This window comes from Momordica charantia (assembly GCF_013281855.1).
Source record: "Momordica charantia cultivar OHB3-1 chromosome 9 unlocalized genomic scaffold, Mcharantia_2.0 BLBB01000009.1, whole genome shotgun sequence".
In the NCBI taxonomy this organism is placed as follows: domain Eukaryota; kingdom Viridiplantae; phylum Streptophyta; class Magnoliopsida; order Cucurbitales; family Cucurbitaceae; genus Momordica; species Momordica charantia.
This window is the reverse complement of record NW_028275167.1, coordinates 25,023,641-25,050,104: the sequence shown is the minus strand read 5'-3', so window position 1 is coordinate 25,050,104 and position 26,464 is coordinate 25,023,641.

Genomic DNA, 26,464 nt, shown 5'->3' with positions numbered 1-26,464 from the left:
AAAATGGAAAAAATAAAAAATAAAACTTGGGTTGATGTAATATAAATTTGTATAACTTTATAAGATTAACAAAAAGGTCACCAGGAATAAACAAACTTATATATCAAATATAGGTTTAGCTTTTAATTATAGCAGTACTAAAAAAAGAAAAAAAAATTAATTATAGGTTTAATCTAACCCAAAATTTTAAGTTGTCAACCAAAGCACAACTCAACTAATAGGTCGGAAGTTTGAACGGCTGTCGTTGAACTAAAAAAGCTTCAAAACATATACCCATTAAGTTTGCATTGTTTTACAATATTTGAAATATTATTTTTTATATCATTGAATTCCTGTAATTTATTAACTAATGAAATCTTTTATAAACCTATTTTTTACATCAATAATATGAAAATATCTAATTATTTTTGTTCTATGATTTTTTTTACATCAATAAGAGTCTCTTAATTATTGTTCTTTCTCTTACTTAACAACTGTTGAATAAAATGTATTTCATAGCTATTATCGATTTTCTCTTTTTAAAATATGTTTTTTAAAAGAAGGAAAATATCACTTTAAATAATTAAAAATAACAAGTCAAACATTTTTATTTCCAAAATTTAGTATAAATTAATAGAACGTTCACAAATCAACTAAGCAATAAAACAATAAATAAGAAATTATAAATGTCTTTAAAACGTTGATTTCAGGCTATTTTGAGGAGCAAATTAAGTATATTTTAAATAAGTATTGGTCCAACTTTATTAGAATTTTGATTTTAACAGGCCTCTTGATTTTTTTAGTTCAATAAATATGAAGTTAGGGAACTAATTTTTTAATCTTAAGAAACGTTATAGATGCTTCGTTCAATTTTCTTTCATACATTTTAAATTTAATAAATTTAAAGATGATATCCTTAATCTTTTAAAAATTTCAATTTCATCATTTATATATTGGACATTCTTATTATTAAACATTAAATTTTATTGATAAAAAATGATGATGTAACATCAAAAACAATCTATTAACTTAATTTGAAAAAAACTTAATATTTTAATTTAATTAAAACGAGGTACCCTTCATAAAGTAAAAAATTGTCTGCTTTATATAACCTAATTATTAATCTAAGCTTTTCCGAACCCGAAATGAGTTACCGTGGTAGAAAAATGGATATATTAAAAATATTAATATACATTTTTTTAGTGTAAAAATGTTATTACTATACTTACGACTAAACAAACTTGTATATATATTATGTTATTATTAAATTCGTTCATCGTTATTATGTTAAAGTTATTGATGTTGGAAAAACTTTGAATGAAAAAAAAAATCCTTGGTTTTGATTATTATATTTTAGTCCATAATTTTTAAAAGTTTGTTTCAACCCGTAAATTTTACAAATTTACAAATAGATGAAAATAAAATAAATCTTTAACTTCAAAATCCAAATAAGATTTAAATAAAAAAATATTACAAATTTAAAAGGGAATGGAAGAGTTTTGTTTAAAATATCTAAATGAATTTATTAATGGGAAATTATTGAAATGACTAATAAAATAAGAAATAGAATTTTATTATCTCTAAAAAAAAGTAGAAATTTTATTACGAGAACAAAAAAAATAATAATAATAAAAAAAAATAGACGCAATTCAGACATTTGTAACTCGTGGGTTTGGCGGTGGTCCACACAGCGCGACGTTGGCTTTGATTTTAATTTAAAAATTAAAAAATTTCCACAAATAATAAAACAACTTAAAATAATATATAAAGCAGCTTTTTTAATTAATTATAATATATAAAAACTTCAAAGCCTGTTGCCTTGCAACTTGCACGTTTAATTAGTTCAATTTTTTTTTCTTTTGAAAAAGATTATTTCAAAAAAATTTAAATATAGTTTTTGAATTAGAAAATTTAATATTGTTCATTGAATAAAAGTGGAGACAATATTATTTATTTCTTTTTGCCAGCTTAAATTAACTATTTCTTAAAAAGTGGAGATATAACTTAATGTTTCGAAATTATTTTTCAAAATAAAAATAATTGAACATCGTGATAGGGTTCCTTTTTTAATAATAGTTTACGTATAATTATTCTCTAAAAAATTTAGAGGATTATATTCTTCAATTATTAAAGTAGGTTGATAGAAATATTACCTGACTCGAAATTGACACAAAATACTGATGATATTATTGCTACACATATTTCAAGGCTACGTCTTTATCACTCGACACTCAAGTGACGTTACAAGGAAAAATGACTTGTCAACATTATCGGAGATCAACCACACGTAAAAATAATATTTTATTTCACATTTATAATTATGATAAATAAATAATAGAAAACATGGGAACAATATTTGTTTTCAGAAAGGGAGTGGAGAATTACAAGAAAAAAATAATTAAAATAATTGGTTTCATGAAAAAGCAAATTTAAACATTGCGTAAATGAGTTGATTGAGATATTCTTTGCTTTAATTTTTATTCTTGAATTGAGTCCCATAAAAGAATTCATCAAAATCAACATAATTTAAATAATGTTGAAAATATTTAACGAATTAGAATATTCGAATATAACTTAATTGATTAAGGTAAGAATAAAATATTATAAAGCATTTAAAAAATTATGTACAAACTCTATAGTAATTAAAAATATGATAACAATTTTTTAGTTTTATATTTTGAAGAATTAAGTTTATAAAAACATTGTGTATAGTCTATGTTATCTTTGTTTAATTTTTCATTTTTTAAACACAATTATGAAATGAGTAAAATTTTAAAAATAAAGCAAGTTTTGGATTTTTTTTTATTTCTTAAAATTGGATTTCAACATGATTTTGAAATGATAATCGAGAGAGAAAAAATATTATGTAAATAAACTTGAATTTTAAAACCAAAAAAATTTATTTGTGCAGGCGCATCTTAATCTCAATTTCATGTTTCTAATTTTAAATATTGATTTGGACGAAAATGTCGAGGTCTCAAATTTATAGAAATGCCTAATAAAATATCAATGTTGATGCACATTTCTAGAAAGATTATAAAAATAAAAATATTATGATAAAGTATTCCACTGTTTTTAAATAAGTTAATTTTTTTAGGATAACTTCAAAATTATTAATATTAATGATGTTTTGTTGATATTTTTAATATTTTATCAATTTTGTTTGTAATATTATGGAATTGTCCATTCATCTTGTGTCAATGTTAAATTCATCGACATATAGAAATATCAATAAAAATGTTGACATATCGATTAAAATTTAATACTCTAATTTCAAACCGTTCCTTGTTAAATAAAGAATTCAAAATTATGACACTTTTATTTTTGCTTAAACCATAATAATATTTTAGAGTGATATGACAGCCACCTGTGACAATTATTTCATTAAATTAGGCTAAATTATAGTTTTTGCTGTTAAACCATTATAAAATTTCAATCGTCAACTTTTGAAAAATTTGAAATATACCTTCCAACTTTTAAATTAAGGGGCATCTTTATAAATTTAATTGAAGTATGACGTTGGGCTATAAATCTTTTAAAAATAAAATATTAAAAAGTATATATAATAACATTTTCATTTTTTAAATATTTATTATGTTTTTTTAGAAATAATATTTTTATTATGTATTTTAAAAATAATTAGAAACAAGAAATAAAACACGATAAACAAGAATCTCGCTAAAACAGTCTATATATAAATAATATAGGTCATGTCAACTTGAGAAAAGTAAGATGTAATTTCCTTTTTCTTAAAGAAAAAACAGTAGACTTGAACATAACTCAACTAGTTAGGATATTAGTAATCTTTAATCCCCATGATATAAATTCAAATTCCCACCCTTTTAATTGAATTGGTGTCAAACCGAACATAGCTCAAGTGGTTAAGACATCTATCTCTGACCAAGAGGTCACCCCGACATGTTGTATAAAAAAAAAATAGAATTGGTAATGTTCACGAAAACAAATAGTTAATTAGAGATAGATAAAACTCATGACCAACCTTTAAATTTAACGTGTTAGAGTAGTTTTAGCATTCAAAGTTTCTCTCAGCTCCCACCCATCTAAGCCACTTTTATAACAAAACGAAAAAAAAAAATTGATGCAATTTCATTTCAATCGCCTAAAAATTCCATTATTCTTCATCAAAAGAAAACTCAAATGAAAGAGAGATGCGTTGAATAAATGGGCATTATTATTAATTCAATTGGGTCAGCCAAATTAATGCTTAATTTTGCTTGCAATTGACGCCAACAGGCAAAATAAGCCTTTTATAAAACGTGAATTTATTGTTTTTTCATAATTTATTGTTTTTTAGATTTGCTAGTTGTTGATCATGTGTAACATGGTATGATCGGAGCACAACAAGCTCAAATGAAACTCGGCTAGTTAAGGACAGGAATATCTTGTCTGGAGAAGGGACGAATCCACTCGTGCACATCATAGGTGAATTGATTGAATCTAAGGTCCAACTTGTAACCACCTAAATATACTTTATTGGAGTTGGAATTACCAACAGTTGCTAACAGCAGACTTCCCTGAATTATGATTGGAATAATCAAATTCTAATTACAAATTCCAGTTTAATCAGCACAAATTAAATCGTGACTAAATGGTGCATGACCCACAAATATTACACGAGCCAAAAATATAGAGACTAAAAATTTATGTTAACAAAAAATATTATCTTTAGGAGCACCTCTTCAATGCTGGGTTTGTAAGGAATGGAAACAAAGTCCAACATTGGCTAGAGAAGGGAATCATCATGATATATAAGATAGGATAATTATTTTCATTAGTACGAGATCTTTTGGTGAAACAAAAAGCAAAACCATAAGAACGACTACGTCCAAAATGGACAATATCATACTATTGTGATGAGAAATTGTAATGTTAGTGGATATGATTTTTTTTTTTAATTTTTTTTCAATTCAACAACATGTGCATGACTTTTCAACGGCTACAAATTTCATATTGATCTGTTGTCAGTCAGTCAAATCTTTTTTTCCCCTACAAAAGGAGGGGGAGCTACAAACGATTATCAATTGAGATCTAGCTCTAACTATGGAAATTAATGTTAAAAGAGTAGGACGATACTTGCGTAGAGTTTAGACTTTAAAGATAGAAACTTTTAAAGGTACTACGTGTTGATGTAGAAATTTGCCCTCCTAGAATTCTACTAAATTCGCACCAATCTTCTAAAATAAAAGAATCGACGAGACCTGTAAAACAGAATAGCATTAAGACTGATGTGGCTCTTATCACACAAGTTTCGATGCTTAAGTTAGAATTAGAGTAGTTGAATATAGAATGTAGGGTATTGTGAGCATACCTCTAGGATTTGGCTTACTATTATATTTATAGAAGTCAAACCCTAATCCGTTTAACAATTACCAAAGTTCTTAGACTGTGTGTTTTGTAATTGGTCCAATGTCTAATCCAAGGTTGAGACAAGATAAACTTGAATCAGGCTGCGTAGGGATCGGGAGATAACTATCAGGTTCTCGGCCGGGGGGACGAGAACTCCCCGGCACCGACCCCGCCGGCCCGAATTGTCAGGTTTTGGCTTCCTTACCTGGTGAGCCCGCTCCTCCTCCAACCCACTCATGTCTTCTGCTCGTCCAATCTTGTCTATAACACTAAGCATATCTTTTTTTAGTCTCCAACATATGCCATAAATTGCTTTAAAGTTTAGCGTTGAATTCGTGGGTGATTAAAATTTAGGAAATTAGGTCCTAACGGGTTAAATGAATTAAATTTATTAAACCCATCAACTTAAGTTTTTAGGTTGAGTGGTGGTTTATTCATCCATAAAATGGTATCAGAGAATTCAATTGGTCAAAAGCATTACTTACCTTTCTAAAGTCGAAAGTTTAAACTCTCACCTTACTCTTTTGCTGTACTTAAAAAAAAAGGATTATTTTATATTGTACAGGATTAAGATTTTCATGTTTTGTCAAGTTTGTGGCAAATCTTTTAAAATCAACTTATGTGAAAAATTGCATACGGTTGGAAAATTAAGTAACCTGAATAATTTTCCCTTCTACAGAAAATATCAACCACAACCAAGAATTTGCAAATAGGAAGAAAAGAAGTAAGCGCAAGTAAACGACACAACAAATTATACTGGTTCACCACTAAGTGCTACGTCCAGTCTTTCACTTAGATGTGAGTAATTCACTAATATTGTTAAGGATCAGATACAATAACACTCCCCAAAATATCACCTAGAAGTCTCAACAAAAGCCCCCTAACTTCGAAGTATTTTACACAATTAATACTTGAAATAGGAATGAAAAACTCACAAGAATCAAGATCAAATTACCTCGAATATTTTGATCTTGATGAGCCCTAATTCCTCTACCAATGCCCGAGCCTCTCCCTTGAAACTGCCACGAAATCCTCTGAAAAACGATTCAAAATCGGCTGGACAATAACCCTTTTTCGGCTGCAAAACCCTAAACTCGAACAACAGTATTTATAAACATCGAAACAGCGCCATGGCGCTACGGACGCAAAACTACGCCTGCTCACCAACTAGGACAGCGCCACGGCGCTTCGGGCCGAGTGGCCTGCAGCATCCCGCTTCCCTGTTTTTCATCCCCGCTTCGACCCCGACGTGTCCTAGCTCGATCCTCACTTATCTCTAGCTCGTTCTGACGTTGTTTTGACTCTACCAATCCCAACAATCTCCCACTTGGAGACAAAGCGACAATTCTCTGCTTCCCACTGCATCAACAATGTCCCTTCATCTTGACACGCTTTATCAAGGCACAGTTTTGACTTCTCTATCAATGAACTGATCCACAGTGCTCGACCCTACCCAAGAATCCTCTGACTCTGCCCTGAGACTGGGCAGCTCTACGTGGTATTGTCCCTCATGCTTAGAGACATAGCCACGTACTCCCACTTTATCTAAGTGGTTTCCGCTGCTTCTTTCTTTGACCTCTGAAAGAAGACTCTCTCTGCATTAGGCTTGACACTCCCACCCAAGCATGTCGCCACACTAGAAACAAAACCTGTACCCTTCAATGCACTAATTCGCCTATGCGACTTCACCAGCTCGCCTGAACGTCTCACAGTTGAGGTATGAACTCGATGACCTATCAAATTCTCGTTTCCCTTTTCTGAACTTCTCAACTGTTTAACTTGAGTTGATGATAGATTCTTCTTATCTGTTCTGACCATCAATGCTGCTAGTATTCTAAGGTCTCGCCCTGAACCATTTGTAGCTACTCTATACATTGTCTGTCTTAGTCAACCCTTGGCAACCCCAAACTCTAACACATAGATAAAAGATTTCTTGTGGCATGTTGCCACCACCCTGGATTCCCTCTTGAGCTTCCAACAACCCCACTAAACTCACTACTGTAGCCATCGTCATCTAGCTTCCCTACGGATAACAAATTTAATCTGAAGTTAGGAATATACCTAACGCCTCGTAGCATCAACTCGGCCCCTTTGCCTGTCTTCAAATAAACATCGTCTCAAATTCCTCTCACCTTAGAGATAGTCCTTTTCCCCATCCTCTCTGAGCCATAGTCACCTGCAGTAAGAGATGAGAACCAATGTCTGTCTGAAGCAACGTACGCTGATGCTGTAGTGTCTACTACCCCACTGGTATACATATATGTTCATTTGAACAAAAGCCATAAACTATTCAACCCGTTCTTCTTCTGATACAACATTTGCAATATTGTTCCCCTTTTCAAAATCTTCTTTGAACTTCTTGTAAAAGCGTTTAACATGTCACTTCTTGTGGCAGTAATCGACACTGCGGTCTTCATCGTCTCCCAACTGTCAGGCAAAGATGTCAATAACCTCATAGCCTTCACCTCTTCTTCAATCTTGACATCTATCCATTCTAATTTGTTCAAGATATTGGTGAGCTCATTAATGGGAGAATTCATCGAGGTTCCCTCCTCCATGTGGATATTAAAATACTTAGTCCATAGAAGTATTTTTGTATTGACAGAAGGTTTTTCATATCTGTCTTTCAAGGTCTTCAATAATTCTTTTGCTATAGTCTCTTTCGCCACCAGACTACAAACATTTATTAACAACGATATTCTAATATTCACAACAGCCTGCTCATCCATCTCATTTTACCAAAATCCTTGCCCATCATCCCTGCTGGTCTTTCCCCTAAAGTCTTGTGTATCTTCTTGCATGTAAGAAGATCTTTCACCTGCATCTTCCAAAAGCTGAAATTCTTCCCCGGTGAACTTCAGAACCCCTTCATAGTAATGGTGTGCATGATATTTGTCTCCCATAATACTACAACCTTACAGTTCTGATACTACTTGTTGGGAAATTAACTGACCTGAATAATTTCCCCTTCCACAGAAAATATCCAACACAACCAAGAATATGCAAATAGGAAGAAAAGCAGTAAGCACAAATAAACGACACAACAAATTATACTAGTTCACCACTAAGGGCTACGTCCAGTCTTTCACTCAGATGTGGGTAATTCACTAATATTGTTAGGGATTGGATACAGTAACACTCCCCAAAATATCCCCTAGAGGTCTCAATACAAGCCCCCTGGCTTCTAAGAATTTCACACAATTAATACTTAGGAACAAGAATGAAAAACTCACAACAATCAAGATCTAATTACCCCGAATATGTTGATCTTGATGAGCCCCAATGCCTATGCCAATGCCTGAGCCTCTCCCTTGAAACTGCCACGAAACCCTCTGAAAAATGGCTCAAAATCGGTTGGACAATAACCCTTTTTCGACTGCAAAACCCTAAACCCGAACAACAGTATTTATAAACATCGAAACGACATCATGACGATGTCCCTGGTGCCATGGCGCTATGGACGTAAAACTGCACCTTCACACCAACCAGGACAGCTCCGTGGTGATAGCACCAACCAGGACATCGGCTAGAGGACAGCACCAGCTCTGCAGCGCCGTGGCGCTGTCTTCTCGGCCCGAGTGGCCTGCATCGTCTCCCTTCCCTATTTTTCATCCTCGCTTCGAATCTCTTAGTTTACTTTTAAGTTGGGGTGTTAAAAGATGTAGATGTTAAACAAAAATTATCTAGTGCTAAAAGTCACCCGTGAATAAAAATATAATTTAACAAGTTCAACAAATACTAAGTGTTTGTTGAAACAACTGTACCACAGTGATATTGCTTCCAATTCACAATTCATTAATTCAATCGGTCACATATCAATATTTTAGAAATGATGTTATTGATTCAAAAATTAGAATTAAAATTGAATCTTTTGGTGCATAAATGATTTTTTTTTTTATTTAGAGATTAAATAGACGTCATCATCAAAATTAAGAACTCTCAACTTAGCCTTCAAAATTTTATTTAGAGCATATTTTAAAAAATTTTAATTTTAGATCAACAGATTTTGAAAGTTAAAGAATAAAAAATATATTACTAAGTTTTTTTTTTTAATTCGAATTAGTATAATGTTAATTATTGGACCATTAATTCAAATTTGTTAATAGCTAGAGAGCTTTCACAACTAAGCAATGGCATAAAATTTACATCATCTTTTGATTATTTATTTTGAATGATATTCTCATTATCCAACTGACAAACTTTGTCATCTCTTTCATATTTAATAATTCATTATCCAAAAAACAATCTTTTTAAGTGATTAATCTTTTTGGATAAGTGATACCTTTACCTTTACCTTTACCTTATAAGAGAAATATCCCAAAGTTCAAAATTATCCACTTATTTCAAAGGATTTAATGAGGATTATTTTATTTATTTTAATTTTATCCCTTTCCATTTTAGATTTGTTTGATTACAGTTTTGTTGTTTTATTCACCCTTTTGTAAAAACACTTAAATTTTTTTGGGAAAAAAAATCGTTTAAAATCATTTTAATTTTAAAATTTTTGTTAGGATTAAAAGAAAAAGATTACAAAACAATTCTACAATGAAAAACAAAAACCTAATCAAATCACTAAGAAAAAGATTACAAAACAACTCTCACCATGATCCATAATATATAGATGAGGACAATTATCCCCATTTGTGTGAGATTTTTTGGGTGAAACAAAAAATAAAGTCGTGAGGGTTATGCTCAAAGCATATCATACCATGGAGATACTCAGATACTTGGGGTACGATTGTCCTAAACATAGTTTTTTTTAAATACTAGATTTTAGTCCATAGTTTGTAATTTGATTCTATTTAGTTAATATAATCTAAGATATGATATTGTAGACCTTATTTGATGATCATTTTTATTTTTGTTGAAATAAAAATAAGGTAGAAAAAAATTATAGTGAGAAATTTTAGACAGAAAAATTAGATATATATTTGTTAGAGAAAAATAAGTTAGAGAAAAATAAGAAAGAAAGGTTAGAGAGAAAAGTTTGAAAAAAAATATATTAAATTTTCAGAGATAAATGCGTTAAAAGAAGAGAAATAAAAGTACATGGATGAAAAATTTAGAGGGAAGAATAAAAGGTAATATTCTCAAGAAGAAAAATTTGGGCCCATGTATCATTGTTAATGGGCCTTAGTAATTAGGAAGAGACATTTTAGTGGATTAATTAGGGGGAAGAGTAGGAGTTTCCATATAAAGTTTTATAATTGGGATTAGTACGTTCATGGGCTATTTAAAGATCCTAATTACGTAAAAAGATGGAAGGTATAGAATTTACACATTTGTCATGTATCAACCCTATTTAAGAGGGTACCCATCATATAAATTACTTAAATAGCCTATTGTATTTACAAATTAATTTTAAATTCATTTTAATATGCAAAATTGATTAATTGGAAGGTTATAATTTAGATCTCATAATTTTAGGTTAATGATACTTTCCAAAACAAATTAAAACACCAAAACATTAAAAACAAAACCTTAAATTCCCAAAATTGAAATCATAACCTCCCAAAATATCTCCAAATCCCGTCCAAAAATCTCCCAAATTCGAAATCAAGAACTTTTTTTCGCTTCATCCATGAGACGTTTAAAATTTCAATTTTGGAGGACCATTTCTACATTACTATGAGATATATGCGTTTATATCTTATATACAGCTATAAGATATATACACATACAATATATACCTATATATACGAATATAATCAGGAATACTAAGAATATGAGACATTTAGAACTTCAATTTTCTATACACATAAACAAAATATATCCCCATATATACCAATCTTAACGGAAGATTAATAATTACAAATGGTATGGAGGACCATTTCTACAGAACTATAAGATATATGTATACACATATAAGATATATTCACATATACAATATATATCTATATATACAAATATAATCAGGAATACTAACACTGTAAGACGTTTAGAACTTCCATTTTCTGTACACATACATAAAATATATCCCCATATATACCAATCTCAACGGAAGACTATTAATTACCCATGGTATAAACAGAAGGGGACAGGAGACGAGGAACACGCTGCACGACGTCGGAAACGTCCAAAGACGTCGACAGAAAGTTTATTCAACGACGGAAATTGAAGGTTTGGACGTGTTTGGGGAAGAAGAAATCAATACCTCGTTGATTTGGTGTACAATGAACGACGTTGGAAACTTGCAAAGATGTCGACGGGAATGAATGGCAACGGGAATGAACGGCGTTGGAAACGTGCAAAAGAAATAAATACCTTGTTCATAAAAGCCCTGAAGATGGAAAATGAAGGTCTGGCAGCCGATGTCTTTGCACCTTGGAAACGAAGACAGCGGTGAAGATAATCGGCTTTGCACGGTGGCCGGAGAAAATCTACGGCAAACTAGGAAAGAGAATCGGCAGCATTTAATTCATTTAACAAAATTGGAAGTTGTTAATTGGTGAGAGAAAAAAATCTTTTTTGAAGGAGAGATTTGTGGAATTAAGGTTGAATTTTGAATGGAGCCCACCAGAATTAAATGAATATAATTACAAATTAAGGATTCAAATCTTTAAAATTTAAAAATTATAATAAAATAAAAAACAATAAATAAGGGTAGAAACGATATTAAAATAAAATCCTAACTGCAAATATCTAAAAGTGTAAATTTTGAAACCTAAAGACATTCATGTAATTAAGATTTCAAAATAGTCCTCTCAAGATATTATCTCATTTAAGTATGTGGCTAAATTTGGCCACCACTTAAAGAAAATGTCCCTTTGTTTATAATTTTGCAAAAATGACTAAATGATATATTTAAATGTTTTAACTTTTAAAATTTGTTTTGTTATTATTCTAATTTTAAAAATGGTAGAAAGGTAACTTTTATTGTTGAAAAATTTCACTCAATAGCATAAATTTAAATTTTCTTCTATATTTGAAAATACATATTTATTTTATCATGTGTATAAATCTCCCTCCATATTTTTTCAATCAAAATTTACATGAAAAAATAATTAATGACAGAAAAACAACCTAACATTTCTATTTTCTTCTTCTTTTTTTTTTCTTTTGTTTTGAAAAAATGTTTATGAAACCAATTTTCCAAACAAGCCAGCCACAGTATCTTTGAAAAAAAAAATTAATGGCATTTTTGTATGAATTATGCTTCTACTTAATTTGGTACCATTAACATTATTAATGAAACGGTGACATGGCATGTTTATTAGTTTATGAAGTTGTTTGTAATATTATACCAACTCAATGAAATTAAATTAATGGACATGCACATGCACATTATGATTAGGATTAAATAAATATAGTGTTAAAATATTCAGAAACTATATTTATTATTAACCAAAATTATATTTGTATCCCTAAAATGAGAGGTAAAAGAATAATTTTAACTTCAAATAACATTGCAAATTATTCGTGGATAATGCGGACTTTATTATGTGTTATTTTAACGAGCCATCAATGTGAACAATCTGACAATATCGATATTTAAGATATCATTTTAGTTTAAAAAGTCAGAAGAATGTTAAAGAAAACTAATTTTCAGTATGAAGTGCAATTGGTTTATCGTCTCATAGATTTTATTGTATTCTTTTATTCTTTTAGAGTCCATCACCTAATTAATAACTTTGGTACAAGTGATTTATATATTTATTCTTACTAATAACATAAACATTTTGCAACAAATACCACAATTAGAATGAATAATTTCTTAAAAGAACATAATTTAAAGGACTAAATTGTTCAAGTTTTAACTATGTGGCCAGAATAAAGTCCAACTAATTTCCTAACAACTAAATGTAGTTAGATTTAAGGGAAAAAAAAGTCACTGTTTATGGTAATTTATGATCTAGTTTGAGAAATGACAAGGTTGGGTAGGGTCGAACTTAGAAATGAGCTTGGTAAGGAAAAACTTGTACAAATAAAGCAAACACTCTAACGCTCAATTCAGTGAAAAACCGATCTATGGTCTCAAGCCAATGTTACATTGCGTACCTAGAGTGAGAATGAATGAAGCTTTCTATTTATTGGAAATTTGGTGGTAGCGATATCCGACTGTTCAGTTGAGCTATCTGGAAATTAGTTGCACAAGGACTAATTATTGTGTCTCTAAGATCTGAGCATGGGACTACCTTCGATCAAGTGTAGTTTAACCAAACTTACAGGTCACTTTTTGGTCAATCTTTAAGGTTGATTGCATTGTATTTATGAAATTCCGAGGAAATATATTACCAAATCAATCCTTCTTTGCTCCCCACGTGACAAGTCCATTTTTACACTCCAACAAATACAATTTGAGTACAACTAACCAGCATAAGTAATTCCAATGGTAATTCTAGGATTGAAATTCTTTAACTCACATTTATCATATCTATCCGCCCAATAAAAAGGGCAAGATTTTAAAGTTTTATTCTCTAATTTACTATCTAAATTTTCGTATAACAAATATTAGAATGTAAAACTTTACACTTTCCCACCAAAATTTTCTAGCTCCTACCCTACACATTTATAATATTATATTTTAAAAAAAGAACTATTATATTAAAATATATAGAGAGAGATGATTTTAATTTTTTTTCTCTCTCTTTTTTTTTGTGGTAAAATTCTTTGTCGGCACCACAAAATACAAAGAGGTAAAATTTAAGCGCACACAAGTGGTGTTGCATTATCAGGCGCAGCAAATGAAAAAAGCAAACACAAGTTTTTCTCCTTTTCCTTTTTTTTTTTTAATTTTTTTTTTAATTTTAAGATAAAATGCAAATACAAGTTGGGGGTAAAGGACAACACCAAACCATACCCTACTACCCTTCCATTTCACACTCCCATTAAATTTTTAAATAAATACTTTGAATTTTTTAGGACCTCTCTTTATAGAGCATTGGTTAAACATGTCAAATTGATCTTCTTTTTCTTTTTCTTTTTCTTTTTTTCTTTTTTCTTTTTCCTTTTTCTTCTCAAGTACGGTATTTGACCACAACACTTTGTGGAAACGTCAATTGATTTCATAAAGTTAAGCATTAAATTCATTAGAAGTATGATCTATATTCATCCACGTAGACCTTTTTGAATTCTGCAGAGAACCATTCGTTTCTATCATTATATTCATTATAAAAATCGTTTTTGGCCTAAATTCATCGAGAGACGAGAATAACCAATCAATTAAGATTTTTTGGACGGTAGGTTATGACATAAATGAGTTCACTTTTTTTTAATTATCAAATGTGAGAGTGTTGGGTTATATGTCTTTAGTGTTAAGTTATTGCTCATTCAATTTTATCCCTAATATTTTAAAATTTTTATGAAAAATTTTCAAGGAAAACTAAAAGTAAAGTTATGCAGGTTTCAATCCGAAATCAACAACAGAAAATTATTGCGAGGATATAAAAAGCAACTTCATGTGGGAAAAAAAGAGGAAGAAGTAGACAGGAAAATATGCATTAAAAGCCAACATAAGCATAGTTCATCATTTAAAACTTCTTGTTATTTTCTAGAGAGGTCGGAGATTTAATCACCCATTTTTACATTTGTTAAAAAAAAAAAGGTATGTGTTAAAGAAAATAGGAAAGAAATAGAAGAGGAAAGAGATGTAATAAAAGAAAATGGGAGAGAGACAAAGAGAGGATAGAAATAAGGAAGCAAATTGCAATTAAGACAATATTAAAACTCAAATGTAAAAGGAATATTAAAGTAATTCAACTTGTCCTTAATTAGATGAGTTGAATCTAGAAAAAGGAGAGAAAAAAAAGGCAAATTTTGATAGGTGATTTAATCAGCATATATGTTCTTTTTCTTTTGGTTATTTCAATGAATGTTAATTTGCATTGGATTGTCCCATCCCATTCACACCCACAGTTTTTGTTGGTCAAAAATCCATTTTTTGAAATTCCTCTTCAAGTTGAGAAATAGGTTTTGTATTAAATCCCTTGGGAGGAATAGATCCTTTTTACTTAACTTTTTTGTTTGTTAGTCTTTTAAAGTTTTATAATAGCAATTTATGTTTTAAGTAAATAAAAAATATTGTTTTAAAGAAAAAAAATATACATGAATTTTAAAATGAAGGGAAAGAAGAAAAGAAAAAGTTGTTCTATGGCGTACCATAGGTGTTAGGAACGTAACGCTAAGCATTTGTAAATACATTTTGAGTTAAGTTATCTTTTTTTTTAGGTCAACATAACTGTGGTAAGAGGGTGTGTATACTCACACTGATCTTCTTTAGAATACGTACATAGTTGGATTGGCCAAGCTATTAGGAGGAATCTATGTGAGGAGAGACCTGCACAAAGAGCACAACAACGCTCAAGTTAGTAAAAATTTGATGACTTAAGAGCTCTCACGACAAGGAATCAGATTTCCATATAAAGAAATGATTTGCTATTTATAGAAGAGACTCACGACTCCGATATGTTATATTGTTGTCAGAATTAGTTAGATAGTTATAGACGGTTGTATGAGATACTTCGACGTAAGCCCAGCTACAAGCTATCGATATAGTTCTTAGCTATATGAATACACTCGAGTTGAGCTCGATAGCTCGAATACCACTGTATATTTCCAAAGTAAAGGATAGATCATGTGAGATGATCTTTCCATAAGTAGGTTGTATTTTACCTTCCAACGGAGGGATTGAACCATCAATGATTTTTTAGACGGTAATATTTGTCTTATCTATTTAACTATACTCGAGTTGACATTAAGTTATTCTATTAGGCATATTATTTTCTATCTTGAAATTAAACAAATGTTTAAAAACTTCATGGAAAGTCATACTTTCTAATCAAGATTCGCATTTGTTTCTTATAAGCTTGTTGTCATTGTCGTCTTTTTTCTACCTAATTTGGTCAAAGAAAAAGAAGATCATATAAGATTTTTATTAGTCCGATCGATGCAGATATTCAAATTACTATTAAACAATTTTATCAGGGGAGTGGAGAAGAAAATTTTCAAATGAGAAACACCAAGGACTACAAACATATGTTAAGACACCATGTATAAGGGAAAAATGAGAGGGGAAAAAAATTATAAAGAGGGCTATTTTGAAATCTTAATTACATGAATGTCTTTAGTTTCAAAATTTACACTTTTAGATATTTGCAGTTAGGATTTTATTTTAATATCCTTTCTACCTTATTTATTGTTTTTTATTTTATTATAATTTTTAAATTTTAAAGATTTGAATCCTTAATTTATAATTATATTCCTTTAATTCTGGTGGGCTTCATTCAAAATTTCAACCTTAATTCCACAAATCTCTCCTTCAAAAAAGATTTTTTTCTCTCACCAATTAACAACTTCCAATTTTGTTAAATGAATTAAATGCTGCTGATTCTCTTTTCTCGTTTGCCGTAGATTTTCTCCGGCCACCGTGCAAAGCCGATTTTCTTCACCGCTGTCTTCGTTTCCAAGGTGCAAAGACGTCGGCTGCCAGACCTTCATTTTCCATCTTCAGGGCATTTATGAACAAGGTATTTATTTCTTTTGCACGTTTCCAACGCCGTTCATTCCCATTGCCGTTCATTCCCGTCGACATCTTTGCAAGTTTCCAACGTCGTTCATTGTACACCAAATCAACGAGGTATTGATTTCTTCTTCCCCAAACACGTCCAAACCTTCAATTTCCGTCGTTGAATAAACTTTCTGTCGACGTCTTTGGACGTTTCCGACGTCGTGCAGCGTGTTCCTCGTTGAATATATGATGGGTACCCTCTTAAATAGGGTTGATACATGACAAATGTGTAAATTCTATACATTCCATCTTTTTATGTAATTAGAATCTTTAAATAGTCCATCAATGTACTAATCCCTACTTAAATTTCCCAAAAACGAATTCCCAAAAAAGAATTGATTACAAGGCCAGACCCAAATTTTAGTGAACCAATCTATTAAGAAGTTTGACATTGGACTCATATTTTAGGGCTAGGCCCAATAAATTTTCTGATGAAGAAATTTATTTTCCTATTAAATATAATTTTAGAATAGAAAATGTGCTAGAAAAGTCAAGTTTCTTCTTTTATTACATACACTGTCACGAATTAAAAAAAAAAAAAAACATGTTGCTAGGGGTAAAAATTGAACCGGACGTGTTTCTATGGTTGAGAGGTGCGGGACCACATTCGATTACATACTTTATGTAGGCGTAGCAGGAGACGTGCGGTGCCGATACAGGTAGCACGCCTCCCAGTGGCAAACAATAAGCCTCAGAGCGGCAGGCTGTGGTTCCACCCGTCATTTGTCGAGAACGTACAATCACGACAGACACCGTATCACACAGCACTTCCCTGTCACCTCCAACCATGGTCCTTCCTCGGCCACCCGAGCTTATATAAGGAAAGACTCTCACTTTCATCAGGTAAGTGAAAAACCTATCACTAACACTTAAGTGTCTTTTTTCCTATTTCCTACTCTGATTACTGACTTGAGCGTGGTGGGACACCGCACCAACATCGAGTTTTGGTTGCAGGTCTTTCTATCCTCCGACGAAACTACTCGTTCAAGGGATACATGGTCTTCTGCCAGAATTCGCCATCAACACATATATTAATATTATATTGAAAATTACAATACTTCACATAATATTTTCATAAGATTTTCATAAGGCAAATGCATAAATACAACAAAGTAAAAATGTATTTTCAAATATAGCATGATGTCTGAGATTTTACAAAAATAACATAAGCTAAATCAAATTCAAATATAATGTACTGTGAAATAAACCAAGAAAAATCACATTTATGTTATATTTAAAAAAAACAGAATGAAAAGTTGTGACACTTTTTAGAAGACATATTAAAATTAATAGTATGGAGTAAAGTTTACCTATTTTAAATTGTTCGTAGAAGAGACTATTTCAATAAAATAACTAGAACTGCAATATAGTTCGACTAGTCAAGGTATCTATCTCCAATTAAAACATTTGTGAGGTCACACTACAACAAAATTGGCCTTTAGTGTCAGTTATCAACTAATATCATATATATTAGATGTCGGGTTCCACAACAGACATTAACCTGGATATCATCGCATCGTACACTGTCGTTTACAAAACAATGTTGGTTGCTAACTGACATCAAATTAACCGACATCAAATTAACCGACATTGTAGGTGTTGGTTCACATATTCTTGAAAGAAAAAGAAGAAAAAACCCCACAAATTCACACAAAATCCATTTGCCAGTAAGGTGAAAATCATTCACCAACTAATTACTATTACTATTAATATCTTCCTTTTTTTTGGAAAGTAATAGTCAATTTAGAATTTTATTTCCCAAACAAATATATATATGGAAAGAAAGACACTCAACAAATATTTTTAGATTATAAAGTTGGGCCAAACTTACAAGTCTTTAAAATAATGGGCCACTCTTATGGATGATACTTGCAAAAATGCATCTCTATAAAAATTATATAAAATATGATAATTTTTATTTTGAAATACATAAAATACGACAATTAATCGATTAATAATTAAAACCTTTATTTATATTTGACTAATAGTTCTTCTTCATGGTTAAATATAGCTCAACTAGTTAAGGCATGTAATTCCTTCTAAAAGATCGTGAGTTCGAATCATTACCTCTACATGTTGTACTAAAAAATAGTTGTCATAAATGGACTTAGGTAGACATCATATTTAGTCCGGTTAATTTTTGTTTCATTAATATTGTTAAAAAATAAAAAAAGAGAATATAACAAAAAAGAATATTAATTAATTAAAAGTAGAAAAATGAGATTAATTATGAAACTAGTTTTGAGATTAAATCTTAAAGGCTGTAAATTTAAAGAAGCTGAAATCATTTTTAAAATAAATATTAAAAAAAAAAGTAGATTTGGATTCTGTAATCAAAATCAAAGTTTCTAGTTCAAAAGAATAAAAAAAAAATAAAGTTCACGAAGTCAAAATTTTTAAAAACAAATAATCGGATTTCCAGTTGATACCAAATCAACAATTCCTTTTCTCTTTTTTTTTTTAATGTCCAAAAGTCAAATCATATTATTTTAATTTTTTTTTTTTAAAAATTAAATATCTAGTTTTTTCTTATTACAAATATCTAGTTAAAGCTTTTTTTTTTTTAACAATATCTAGTTAAAGCTAGATCTAAATTGGAATCAAAGATCACAAAATCGAATTTAAGTAAATGTTTTTTTTAAATTTTGAAACTCAAATTAAATTATAAACTTATTTGCAAAATAATATAAGAACTCAAACACCTTCATTTAATTTGAGTCTAAAAATGACATTGTGGAGACTTTAAACACGGAACTATAGGTTAAAATGAGAATACAGCCCCTCCAGTGCAGTGGCATTTAGTTAAAATTTTGTATATGTGTCTCCTTAGGATTATAAAAAGAAAAAAATAAAAATAAAAAACGTGGTGCGAAAGAGTCACACCAATTGTTAGTGAACTTTCTAATGTTGTCTCCTACAATTTTTCAAGCATTATTCTTAGAATAAGTTTCCGGATATATTTTACAAATAAATTTTTAATTTTACATTATTTGAAAAGGAAAAAAAAAGTTTATGTAAGAAGGGGTCCAGAAAAATTTTGCCCTCAATGAAAAGAATTTAGGCCCGTGGTTCCAAATACTATTTGGGTATTTGAGTTCTTATATTATTTATCTAAAAATTGCTTTTAAAACATTTTTTTAACGTATTATTTGGATTTGTATTGATCAAACTTGTTATATAAATTTATTCACTTTTTTTTAATTATTGGTAAAATTATTTAAAAAAGAATTTAACTTAAAAATGAAATATTTTTAAGGAGTAATATCTTCATTAGATCTCATAAATGAAATAAATTTATCCAACCCATGAATGCTTTTAGATTGAGTGGTAGTTTATTCATCCTTAATATTGTTAATGTGCTGATAATGATAACCATAAATCTTTGGTTTTAGGTATGTGTCAATTACCGTCGAGCTTTGATCTTTACTTGAACTTAAAAGTAAAAAAAAGATAATAAAATGTTACAAAAATATATTTAAAATACACAAAACATATACATCAATTGCTAATGAGCATAATTATATCAATTTACCTTTCTTTTTGAGTTCAACCATTGCGAGGGCGGTGATCAATCACCGTGATAACAATATGTGTTATCTACAGTTTTGCTTTGAATGACATCATAATTGTATCAATTAATATCTACGTGACTCGGTGATTAGTTCGATTATAATCTATTAATATCTAGCTTAACCACTATTTATGTATGACTATACACAAAATGCTATATTTTTAGTTACTTTTTTATAACAAATTAAACAGCGTTTATGAAAATTTATTTTGATAAATACCTTTTTTAAAATGCACCACTCGTTGAAAGTTAAAGGAATCCTAATTTATGATTGTTCTAAAAATAAAAGCTAAAAAATTCAAGAACAATTAAGACCAACGATATGGAAGAAAACCAAAATCTTTAACAATATTAGAATTACCTGGAACTATTTAGATAGGTTGAAGCAACTGGTTTCTAGTCACCAAGTCACACCATTAAATGGGGAGTCATTGGCCCATAATCAAGATCATTTATATGTGAGATAGTATCTTTTATTTGTTTTTTTTAATATAAAAGATTTAATTCCATAAATTATTATCATAATCCTTTAATTATTGTGGGCCTCATACTAATTTTCAACACAAATCTCTCAGTCCACTCATTCAAAACCTTAATTTACTCCTTCAAAAAATTGATTTTCCCAATTCAAAATCACATAAACATCTTTTACAGTCTCAATAAATATATATCCACATATTCAAAAAATATATTCAAAATCACGGTATATATCCACTTATATATGCGCATATATACATTTAAAATCACTATAATATATATCTGTATATCCGCATATATACAAGTTGAGTTATAAGATATATCCTAATCAAATCACTACACTATATATCCTCACATGTATGATATTTCACACCAAATTAGAAATTGAAAACATCTGTTGGAATGCAAACCTTTCAATCTGGAGATGAACTGCTCTGGTGACTGAGAAAAATGGAGGCCGTCGGAGATGAAGGCAAGCAAACGTCGACTGGAGACGAAGGTAGGTAGAAACACCCGGAGAATAAGAACCGACAGAAATCTCTTTTTGAAGACGGCCGGAGATGAAATGCTCTTGCGACAAAGAAAAGCGGAGTCGGCTGGAGAGGAAGGCAGGCAGTCGAAGAAGAGGAACGGATGGTCGGAGGAAGGAAAACCGACGGTGGGAGGAAGAAGAAAATGGTGGGTTTCGGAAATGGATGGATTTTTGGGGTTTTGGGATTTTTTAATTTTGGAAAATATCATTAGCAGATTTGATTCCCCAGTTTACCAATTCTAAATTTTAATATTTAATATTGAAATGGATCCTAAGGATATACTAGTAATTTGTGTTATGGGTACCATCTAATTAGGGATTGTTTCATGACAAAAGTGTAACTTCTATACTTTTCCATCATTTTACATAATTATGATTTCTAAATATACCATCTATATACTAATCACTTTATATGCTCATTAAATAGCTCAAATACAATTGCTCAGTAATTTGTTACCCATATATGAATTAATTATTAAATTAATTCCAACACCACTCACTCAAATTTCTTATAAAATATTGAAGTTGAATTTGTTCGTGGCAACAGGGGCTACATAATCAATAACAAGATCCGTCCTTAATTTAATATAATAATATTTATGTCAATTCGAGTATAACTTCTCAAAAGTTGATAGTTCAATCATTCACTTCGTAATTATTGAATTTAAAATATTATAATATTTGTTTATAGTGAATTCTAGTTTGGCTCAATGAACGATGAGATTGAATATACGAACTTGTGAAGCGAGTTATGGTGACGAAAACATGTGCAAAAAAAGTAAACACTCCAACGTTCAAATCTCAGTAGGGGCCAATCTAAAGTCTTAAGCCAATTTGATTGCACATCTGGGGTAGAACGGTGCCTTTATTTGTACAGTGTCAAGTGATGGTGACATCCGACCATTTTATTATAATATCAAGGAATCTATTGCACAGATATAGATTGTCTAGCCCTCTTAGGTAAGAGCATGACATTCCTTTCGACCAATGGAGATTGGACCGAGCTTACAGGTCATCTTTGGTCTAGTTCAAAGGTCAGCCATGTTACCCTCCGAAATTCTAGAGAAAGATCTAGAATACCGATCTTTCCTAGTTCTCCATGTGGCAAGTCACATTTTATCCTCCAACAATATTTCTCGAAGAAAATATTTTGAAAATCCTATTGGCCATAATTTTGTTATGCTACCAAATATTTTCACAAAACTCATATACCTTATTATATTCGGTAGGTAGAGAAGAAGAAAGGTATTTATAAGAACAAATAAACTTAATTATTCTTCTTTCCCTAACCACGAGCTTATGAATCATGATTTCAACGTGCATAACAACATTAACTTTTACGAATTGTCTCATTATAATTTTTAAAAGCTCAAAACAAAAAGAAAAAAAAACTATTCTAAAAACACTTTTGCTAGAAAAATGTCAATATTCCTTTCAACTTCTCAATATGGTAGCCAGGACGAATCCAATATGCAAGGCCAATTTGAGATGGTAAGAGCCAAGAAGATATATATATATATATATATTATTATTTTTTTTTGGAATGGTTGTTCCTTTTTGCATAGGGATCTATTTTCTTTTACTTGTGGTTGCATACCAAACTCTACAAGAATCTTGCTTCTTTTTTTTTCATATAATCATATATATTCCTTTACAACCTCTTTTTCTTTTTCTTTTTTTCTTTTTATCATGATAATTAGAATGTCTTGCATAGGACAAAATTGCTTATGTATAGGTTAATTTTGATTTAAAAAATGACAAAAAGATTATACCTACTTTTTTTTATATTATATTCTTTTTATACATAATAGGATAAATTCTATTTTAATATCATACTTTCAATAATTATTATAATACGTTTCGAATGATGTCTATTTATATAATTCTTCATTTTACAATATTTTTTAAAGAAAATAATTTGCATTCTTCATTTAACAAACAAGATATTTAAGGAAATAATTCTTTTAATAGAATTTATGACTGAAAATTATTCAATAATTATTGATTGTTATATTTGGAAAAGAAATTAAAATTGTTATATTTTTTGTAATTATTGTATTAATTTATGCTATTTGTTCAATGTTCTATTTGCATAAATTAACTCTCTTCCATCATTTAGTCCAATTAACTCTATTCTTACGATGAATAATAAAATTAATTATAAATGTGAAAATTTGATAAGTGTTTTTGAAAATATGAAAAATAAAACACATAAAATTGTGTGTAAACTAACTTAATTTTTAAAAATATTAAGCTATTATTTGAACCTAATTGTTGATCCACGGTTGAGGTTTAATTTTCATGATAAAACTAATATTATATTTAATGATAACAAAAATTAGTTAGCTCTCGATACAGATAATATAATAATTATCAATATTAACTCGATGATAACAAAATTAGTTAGTCAATAATTTATAATTAATTAATAGAAAAATGAATGTTAATTAATAATTTGCTATTATTAGAGATTTACTCCATTTGAAAAAATATTAGCCATATTTACACTTATTTTAATTTTTGACTTTCTTAAATTAATTTCTTGAATGACGAAATCAATCAAATAAATAGGTCATGCCAAAATATATATATATATATATATATATGTTTGATCAAGAATCTGATCAAACCTTCAAGCTTCGGTTCGGAAAGGATGAGCTAAGCAATGAACTCCATATGAGGCACAGAGAACCTGCAAAACAGAGTATAAACTCCGATACCAAAATCAGCAAATGCACAAATCAATTCGAGAGAGAATTGTTTGGATTGCGTACCTTGAAATGAGGAAAGTTGGCCCTATTTATAGGCAATTTCTCCGACAATTGCCCCGACAGTACCTCAACGGCTCCTTAAGGTTGTCGTGAGTCACGGCGTACTGTCGATGACTCTATCGGAGCCTGGGGCTGAGTCGAGGTAAAGTTAATAAAATGGTCGAAGCAACAACGGAGTGTTTGACTATTTAGATCGGCTCGGCCACCCAAGACGTCGGCTCGGACAAGCATATACACGTGTCCGAGGTAATAAAACTTGAGGTCTATCGTTCGCCACATGTGTTATTTACCTGAGACTTAGTTATCATAGGCTACGTGTAAGGGTGAAAATCCCCCTCCAACAATATATATAAATAATAGAGTGAATGAATAATTTAGAACTCTAGATGTGAAATTTTAAATCAACTAAAAATTTTAGTTGAGTGGTGTTAATATCAAAAAAAATTCTTTTTGTTTTTTTTTATGTCGAATATGTAGAAGAATTTATATTTAGTTAAATTCATAGACAAGTTATTATGAAATTTCTTAGACTTATTTTTTTAAAATGATTGAATAATTCAAAGATGTTATAAAAGGAGCATTTGAAAGTCAAAAAAAAGAATGGAAATTGATATATGATTGAGAGACCAAGACTATAGTCTTACCAAATTATAAAATAGGAAATGAAAAGTTAGTTGATTAATATACTTACAAAAATAAAATATTATATGAAATTGAAATTTTTTGTCTTTGTTAGGGGCATAAGTGTCAATAGCCACAAGGGCTAAGCCAATTGTCTCCATCCCCTTGGCCTATAAGAAAACTGCTCTAGAAATTTCTCTCTTCTTCCCCCTTGTGGAGGTAACAAAATTTTGTGGTCAATTTCAAATCCCTTCTTAAAATGGAATCACCAAAAAAATTAATTACTAATAAAAATAGTAAATACTTTTAGAAATTTATTATTTAAACTTGTAAACAATATTAAAACTATTTTTTCATAAAAAGACATACACAATTTAAATATATTAATAAATACGAAAAAAAAATCTAGAACTGATTATTAGTGAAGATTCTCAATCTTCAATCTTTATTCTCTAAATTAAGAGATTGAAAATTTTAGTTCACAAGTGGAGAAAATTTTCATGAAGTCATAGATAGAAATGAATTCCGACCTCACCTTTCCATTATCATCTTCTACCTTTCACGTGTTAGGAAAAACCTCACTTTCTCGCGATAGTTTACAAAAATTAAACAAGCCCAACAATCTAAAATCTAATATTAGGTTATGAACATTTTTTTAATTAGTGTAGGTTCAACAAATAGGTTAAAATAATTTGGTAAGGTTGGATTCATGATTGCTTTAGAATAACATCAGCCGCACCAAATTTAGGTCAAATTTATTGATTTAGAAATATACATTTTTAATTCCTAGAATTTTAGAACATTTTCATTAGTTTCCTCACACTTGTGGTTTTCTTTTGGTCGGATTGTTAATTATTTTAAGTTCAGAAATATATACCAATTAACTCAATAATTGAGGTGGAGATTTGAACTCGCAATCTTTTGGTTAGAAATAGATATCAATTACCATTGAGCTAAGGTTAGTTTAGCCTCTATAATCTTGTTGGTTTATGTTTCTTCAACAAAATCATTTGCAGTCCAGACTTAATAAGTGGGAACAGGTCATAGTGCTTGGTCAGCATCTCACACGTAGGAATACTTGCTCAAGGGAGCAGGCACACTTCCGATGCTCAAGTCTACTTCAAGTATTGGCTTAGATGAGAGGTCAAACAAAAATACTATACTTATTACTGAAGTTTGGTCCCTTATTTGTAGATTTGTAAATACTCTCGGGGAATGATTGAGAGCATGTACCCTCGCTAGCAAGTTCAGAGAGCTTCCAACCACAACTTCCTTTCGGGTTGCTTCTTTCTGCTTGTCTTTCTCTGACCTTTAGAGCCCCAACTATCTCTTTCCTCCATGTGGCATGATTATCATCTCTTCTCCAACAATTTATAATGTTCTTCCAAAGAGAATTTCTTGCCTCCTTCTCGAGCATTTTTCCTTTCAATCAAACAACATATTTAACAAAATATTTGCTATAGGACTGACTTTGTTTCCCTAGAACAAACTCTCGAATTCTAAAAAAAAGATTCAAAATTAATTTTGAAAATTATTGTTATGATAGTGGTACTAGTAAAACTTTGATTGGACAAATTAAAACAATTGATGAAGTTTCTTAATCAATTTTATGCAATTTTCCCACATGAAAAAGGCTAAAG